Here is an 8,454-nt window from a genome sequence, read left to right as displayed (position 1 = left end):
GTGTTTCATTCTGCTGTGCATGGGGTCGCTATGAGTCGGAAACAACTCGATGGCACTTAACAACAACAATGGAGGCACAACATGAAAAATGTCATCAGTGTCCCTGAGCTGTAAATGTGGAAGTTGTTATATTGGTGAATGTTTTGATGTGTGTATTTTCACCACAATAAAACTTAAAAGCAAAACAGAAAAACATGCCTCTCAAATATTTTTGAGATATAAACCTTTCCCTCTTCCCCTCTCTGAACTATGAAACATAGTTTGGTAAATACTACAGTAGGGTACATAATTTCTTTTATAATACGCAGCCAAGTTAAGAATTAATTCTTTCTCAGACATTTTCAGCTTCTTCTCATTTCCATCATAATCATTGCCAGATGGATTTTTTTTTTTCCAGTATTATATTTCAGTGAAAAAACTCCAAGTCCCCCTTACTTATGAACCATTCCCTAATGGTGACTAAGGATAGAGAGCATTAACACAATGTTTTGAAGGTGGGAGTATGTTCCCTGATATACTAATGTTGCACTACTAGCAAAGTTTCATTTCAGCAGTGTAACAAATTATGACATTTCTGGACTCCAAAGAATTAAAATGATAAATGCTAAATTGCTAGATTCTTGGTATTTACTTTGCTCTTCCTACCAAACATACAAATTTGAAATTGAGTTCACCTAGATGAAAAATCTGTCTCCCATGTGCATTGGCAAAATAAATGCTATGGTACATTTTTAGAATAATATTTCATTCTGTGTTCTTGATTTGACCAATAACTAGTGGCCATATAGAATAGTTTCGATAACAATGACCATCAATTAGATTATGGATCCATCTTTGATTATTTTGGATAATACAATTATCATTTTGGCAGCTGTTCTATGTTGATTATTGCTGACAGACTTATCGCCATATGTAGAGAGGAGTTGGGGTTGTGACCTTTGAATTTGAGGTTATTTAATCTGGTAGTATAGTGACTAAGGCACTTGACTGCTAACCAGATGGCTGGCAGTTCAAATCTACCAGCCACTCCTCAGAAGGAAGATGGGGCAATCTACTTCTGTAGTGATAGTGCCTCAGAAACCCAAGAAGGGGTCACTATGAGTCGGGTCCAACTCGACGGTACATAACAACAACAACAACAACAACAACAATTTAATGATGACAACATTGGAGAGTTCAGCTTTGCACTGAGTTGGGAGCTACACAAGATACTAGAAAGGCTTCTTCAGAGTACAAGATTGAAATGTTAAAGAGCCAAAGCTTCCTTGCATTTTACTGAAAGCCTTAAGCCTATGTTTCCTACTTGCCATTGTAAAATACATCTTAGCATAAAGAAAACAAAAATCATTACAACTGGACCAATAAACAACATCATGATAAATGGGGAAAAGACTGAAGTTGTCAGGGATTTCATTTTATTTGTATCCACAATCAACACTCATCGAAGCAGCAGTCAAGAAATCAGATGTCATATTTTACTGGGCAAATCTACTGCAAAAAATTTCTTTAAAGTGTTAAGAAGCAAAGATGTCACTTTGAAGACTAAGGTGTGCCTAATTCAAGCCATGGCATTTTCAATGGCCTCATATGCATTGTGAAAGCTGGATAATGAATAAAATAAGGAAGACCACAGAAAAAGTGATGCCTTTTAATTGTGGTGTTGGTGAAAACCAAAAATCAAACTAACTGCCATCAAGCCATTTCTGACTCATAGCGATCCCCATTGGACTCCCAAGGCTGTAAACCTTTACAGAAGTAGATCACCCAGTCTTCCTTCCACAGAGGAGCTGGTAGGTTTGAACCACTGACCTTCCAGTTAGCAGTCTAGTCCCTTATCCACTACACCACCAGAGAAGAATACTGAAAATTACATGGACTGCCAGAAGAGAAAACAAAGCTTCCCTGGAAGAAGTGCAGCTGTAACGCTCCGTACAAGGGAGAATGGCCAGACTTCGTCTCTTGCTCTTTGATCATGTTTTTAGAAGGGAAGAGTCCCTGGAGAAGGATATCATTCTTGGTAAAGAGGAGGGTCAGTGAAAAAGGGGAAGGCCCTCAGCGAGATGGATTGACACTGGCTGCAACCACGGGCTCAAGAATAGCAAGGATTGTGAAGATGGCTCAGGACCAGGCAGTGTTTTGTTCTGTTGGACATAAGAGTTGTTGTGAGTTGAAACTGACTCAATGGTACCTAACAACAACAAAATTTTAAAATAACCCACAAAAGAATGTATAATGCAGTATCATTTTTTTTTAAATTAAAATTAAAAATAGTAGCAAATGATCATGGTAAGGATATTTAAAAGTTTGTAAAAATTTTAGGAAAAAAATTAAGTGAGAAAAAATATTAAATAGCAAAAGCAAGCATCCTGGGATTAATAAAGATACCACTAATGAAAACTGAAAGATCACCAAGAAAATGCTAAAAATCTAAAATGACACAAAACTAACACCAATAACTATACAATAGGCTAGAAGTGTAAGAAGATATCCAAATCAATTAAAGGCCAGGTTAATGAGGCAGCATATGTGTTTCAAATTATAACAACCTCATGCAGAGACAGTCCATGACCCTTGAAGCAAGGTCGGAGCACAAGTTTAGCATCCTCCCACTCACTGTCCTCACCAGAAGAGTTCAGGTCACACTCCCACAGATGCTGAAGGATCAAAATTTTATGTACACAGACGGTGAAGCCTTTTATTTTAGATAATAGAGATATTTGAGTCCAGCTGTGTTCCCAAGGCCCTATGGTTGTGTGAGTCTTTCCCTCTTCTTGCTGTTTGTGAGCATATGTAAATGTGCCTGTAGGCTACAACCTGGCAGTTTCTCGCTAAGGGAGTTTTGGGTTCACAAAATGTCTTTCTCAAACTCAGAACTACCCAGTGTGACAATGCTCAGCCCATACACGAACATAAGCCCTTATGAGCTTTTCCCAGCACAAACTTGAGAGAAGGTTACCTTTGAGTCTATGATTATGGGTATGGATAAACAGGACTCAAAAGGGATAATAATATTCAAAATTCATTTCTCCAAGTAAATATTAAAAACAAATGAAACTATTAAAAACAGAAATCTCTAAAGTGATTGAATTACTCTAGGGGAAGAGTCGCCATAGAGGTGATACCGGAACTGGTCTGACATAGTGAGGCTCAGTATTGTTAGCAGTTTGCCTGGGGTGCACACACAGCTGGGCCATGTTGTTCTTCTACTGCACATAAACCAACTCAGAGAACCTCAACTTCAGACAAGTTCATTCTAAGACCATGATGAAGTGAGATATAACAAGACGACATTATAATTTTGTCTAAGTACAACCAATACAAGTTCACAATGAAACATTCCTTTCTGTCAGTTAATATGAAAGACTGTTACTTCCTAAGGAACCGTGGTGTCACAGTGCTTAAGCACTGGGCTGCTAACTGAAAGGTTCGAAGCTATCAGCCACTACAGGGAGAAAAGACCTAGTAATTTGCTCTGGTAAAGATTACAGCCTGTTGTTGTTGTTGTTGTTATGTGCCGTCGAGTCGGCCCCGACTCATAGTGACCCCTCCTTGGGTTTCCGAGGCAGTATCACTATGGAAGTAGGATTGCCCAACCTTCCTTATTGAGCAGTTCTGTGTATCCTATAGGGTCACTATGAATCAGAATTGATTCCAGGACCACCTCAAAAAGTAGATTTTTTTTTTTTTTTAACTAATTACAACTTTAGCTTAGCTCTGCTTTAGTCATCCCTCTTGCTAGATGAGATTTCTTAGGACACTCAATCATAGACTTGCTCCCTTCCTGACAGCATCCGATTTATAACAAAACTCTTCTGCCTTAAATTCTCCCACATATGATCTAACACATGTCCAAATCCCTTACTGAGTCTTTTCTGATACCCTCCTACTGAGATGCCCTACATTTCACGAATAATAAACACAACTTATGAAACTACAGGTAGACCTGTAAAAAGATCCTCATGGTCTTTGATGCTAGTACATTGATATAGTGAGGATACCAACAACAACATTCATACAGCATTTTATTATTTACTGAATTCTCTTAATATCCTTTGAGGTGACTATTACTATTGTTTTTATTTGACATATGAAAAAACTGAGGGTCAGTGGAGTGCCACAGGTACAAAAATGTGAATGTAAATTTGTGTTCTTGTTCTCCTGAAAAATTCCAAGATCTTTTCACTACACCACATTAATAAACAGACACATAAAAGATTCAATGAGGAAAATTGGGATGAGTATTTGGACATCTGCATGTCATGGAAATCTATTCAACAGTAATTTATTAGATACTACCATGTAAAAAACTTCATGGAAAGATAAACAGGAAATGGAAGAGAAGTTCCTTGACCTCAACATCAATTAATACCACTAGAGCCTTGCTGCTCAATTAGTGACTGCAATGACTTCTCAGAGAAAATAGAAAACTCAGATTTTTTAAATTGAATTGTCAAGTATTTGAATTTGGTGAGATAAGAGAAACACACAACAAAGATCAATAAACACATATACATTTTTCCATTATATAACAATTATTAGTATAGATAAGAGGAAGGAGCTATGATGGTGTAGTGCCTAAGGCATTTGACTGCTAACCAGAAGAAGGCTGGCAGTTCAAACCCACCAGCCACTCCTCAGAAGGAAGGTTGGGCAATCTACTTCTGTAGTGATACTGCCTCAGAAAACCCAAGGAGGGGTGGCTATGAACCAGTGAATGAATGATAGTTTGTTAATTCCTTTTGTTCTTATTCTCCTGCCCACCTCTCTTCACTGACCGCAGTCACTGCTCTCAGACATGCTTCACAAATTATTAGTGACTTAAACTAAGAAATACTATAACTACTCTTTCCTTTCTTCTCTCCTTATATGATCCCAGTGATATGTCTATTCTCACCTCAAAAGGAATGGGAGAAAGTTGAACACTGACTAAAGGAAGTGTATGATAAAAATAACATATAATCTAATTACAGCTACATATTAAAATCTGTGAAAGTAAAACATACTTCATTATTTGATGTGAACAATATATGCCATCCCTACATAAGGTCTGTTTCATTACAGTAGTTACACATGTTCTTAAAAAACAGAGTGCCTGAATGCTGTTCTGGAACATTCCCACACTAAAAGCTCACATGGTCAAGCCTTGCAAAGGTGGTAAGTAATTAGACACCCAATTTGTGGTTTTGAATGTTTCTGTCCTCTTCTGATTTGCCCTTCACTATCTATCTAACCAAGGTCTTGGCTCATTTTCCTCACTGCTGATGTACTTCTTATCACAGCTTACTCCCACTCCTTCTCTCTCTCTCTCTCTCTCTCTCTCTCTCTCTCTCTCTCACACACACACACACACACACACACACACAATGTCTTAGGTATCTCAGGTGCAATGGCTAGAAGAAGTTTATGCTGAAATCATCCTCAAATCAGTCCTTTTCATTGAGGCCAGAATATTTATACTTTTTCAAAACTGCATTCAACTTTAACATGCTTTCACATGAATTTTCTGATATGTAATACATATCTTCAGATCAGCAACTATATATTCTTCTCAGTAGTGTTTTACATCCAGTTGATACTTGAAGCTTTTATATTTAATGAATGTGCCTGAGATTAGCTATAAGAGAATTAGTTCTGAGGAGAATTCCAAATGTTCAAACCAAATAAATCTTAAATAAAGCATAATATTTGGTAGTGTGTGTGTGTGTATATATATATATATATATATATATATATATATATAAAATAACAGCCATTAGAATTTCCTTTAAGATGGTAGATTAATTAGGGTACAATTTGGTAAGAATTGTACATCTTTTATGATACAACTGAATTCAAGAATAGATACATCAAGATTAAGGAAGGACACATGATACATTTATTAAGTACTCAAGGATGGACTCATAATGTTCAGTTATGAGAGAATACAAATTTAAAAATAAATAAGCATTACTTCTGAAAATGAAGGACCTACACAAAAGCCCTCTCTGTTCTTAATGGTCTTAGATTGATTCCATTGATAGTGTAATGCCTTTAAAAACAATTAACTTGAAAACACATATGATTTACTTTTTGAGTCATAAAGCCACAACTATATCAACTTAGGAAAATGAGTTTTCATGTTTGAATTCTAACAATTTAGTCTTCTTATCTATTAATATCCAAGTATTTTACTCCTAGGAAAGTTCATAGAATGTAGACTATGTGATGTTCTATTTGTAAGATTTCAACTGATTAATACCATTACATACTGGTACTTATGGAACTAAGTAAGTAGAAGTTATAAAAGCTAAAGTATTAAGAGCAATTCTATAGTTAGCTTTTTTTTTTCCATCTCTTCATGTTATCTATTTTTGCTTATTCCATTGGATAAATAAGAATGAACTATATGACTCTTTGTAAATGTCACAGTTCAGAAATTTAAAAAATAAATAAATAAATTCTAACTTTGTATAAGCTTTGCCGAATCTTTGGGAAAAAGGAAGGGCATAAATATATATGTGTGTGTCTGTGTGCCTATCTGTATTTTTATAGAGAGGTAGAAATGAGAAAATATAACTGATCTCTCAACTAGATGTTTTGGCAGTGAATTACAAACTCATAATTATGAATTTGACTCTGCAATACTGTTAATTAATTATATGAATTGACTTAATAATTCAGAAAATTGTAGGGATTAATAATATTATTCAATAAAACTACTGTGTATCTCTAAGTATAGGAACCTGTAAGTGCTTCAATAGTAGTCCTTTTCTGAACTAAAGGGGGACAATTAAGTTTGTTAGGTGACTGTGGTATATGTACATTTTGGCTGCTTTTTTACACTCTGCAGATATTTTAGATACTTTAAACTACCAGAAGAACATTGAAGGACTGCCTCATAATGTAATATCTTAACTTGGGGAATTTAGAGTGCAAATGGGACTGAATGTGGATTGAAATACATGTTGGAGTATATTAATGGGAAACTAGCTCTGGTGGCATAGTGCCTAAGGCATTAGACTGCTAACCAGAAGGCTGGCCATTCAAACCCACCAACCATTCCTCAGAAGGAAGATTGGGCAAACCACTTCTGTAGAGCTAACACATCAGGAACCCAAGGAGGGGCCGCTATGAATCAGAATCAACGCTACAGCAGTGTGTTTGGTTTTTTTTGTTAGGAGCTATGTCGCTTGCAATCTGCAACAATATATATGACTAAATGGGCCAATGAAAAAGTCACCAAAGGCATACAGGAACAATAATTTACATTGGGATTAGCTATTCTTGTTAGCCATTGCCATTTATGAGTGCCTATGTTGTTGTTGTTGTTGTTGTTGGCATCGAGTCGGCCCCGACTCATAGCGACCCCTCCTTGGGTTTCTGAGTGCCTATATCCTCCTCTAAAGAGCTCTGGTGGCACAGTGGTTAAGAACTTGGCTGCAACTGAAAGTTCTGCAGTTCACACCCACCAGCTTCTCCAAGGAGAAAGATGTGGCAGTCTGCTTCCATAAAGATTAAAGCCTTGGACACTCTGTGAGGCAATTTTACTCTGTCTTATTGGTCAGTACGTAGAAGGTCAGTGAAAAAGGGGAAGCCCTTCAAAGAGATGGATTGACCTAGTGGATGCAAGCATGGGCTTAAGTATAGCAACGACTGTTGATGGCACAGGACTTGGCAATGTTTTGTTCTGCTGTACCTTGTGTAGCTATGATTCAGAATCCACTTCGTGCACTTAACAACAACAACACAGGCCACTAGAAATGGGAATCTACTTCAAGGCAACAGGTTTTTATATCCTCCTCTTAGGTTCCTAGATGGAGAAAACTGCTCATCTTAATGGTTCCAGGTTCTCACCTACCCAGCACCATTGCTAAAGTTAAGCCTCAGAGATCTGCCTCCATTAAGATTGTAGCTAAGAAAACTCTATGGAGCACAGTTCTACTATGGAACACATGGGGTCGCCATGAATCTGCATTGACTGGATGGCAACCAACAACAAAAACAACATAGCCTTTTTAAGATGTGCATTTACTAATCTTGGGAGCTTCTATTATTTATGTACGTATTTTTTATGCATAAATTGTGAGCCTGTAGAAGCTGGGAATTCATTTGTAGTCCCATCCATTTTGTAAGAATTTGTTTTATGTTTGAATGTGAATAACCTGAATAACAACATTATGAAGACTTCTTTCTAGCATAATGGGTGAAGTTAATTATCAAAATAACATAGAATTGAAACATTTTAAATAAATTTTAAGATAAAATAAGTACACTGCAAGAATAATAGTCTGCATAATCATATAAAGATTACACAGCATTTACGATCTAACCACTATACACATCTTGCAGTGGATCTAGAAAGTCTAGCATTTTATCATCTATTGTTGTTGTTGTTGTTATGTGCCATCCAGTCGGCCCCGACTCATAGCGACCCCTCCTTGGGTTTCCGAGGCAGTATCACTACGGAAGTAGGAT

The 8,454-nt window shown here is 36.8% G+C and overlaps 1 protein-coding gene across 1 annotated transcript in view; it reads right to left on the bottom strand.

The window, feature by feature from the left end:
- Positions 1–8,454, bottom strand: part of ADGRB3 (adhesion G protein-coupled receptor B3) — a 1,013,812-nt gene that overhangs the window by 625,550 nt on the left and 379,808 nt on the right. The gene's annotated exons all lie outside the window — the stretch shown is intronic.

Source organism: Orycteropus afer, unplaced genomic scaffold (genome assembly GCF_000298275.1).
Source record: "Orycteropus afer afer isolate SDZICR_OR568_19922 unplaced genomic scaffold, OryAfe1.0 scaffold00133, whole genome shotgun sequence".
Classification (NCBI taxonomy): domain Eukaryota; kingdom Metazoa; phylum Chordata; class Mammalia; order Tubulidentata; family Orycteropodidae; genus Orycteropus; species Orycteropus afer.
The sequence above is the reverse complement of the archived record's forward strand: the minus strand, read 5'-3'. Positions and strand labels throughout refer to the sequence as shown.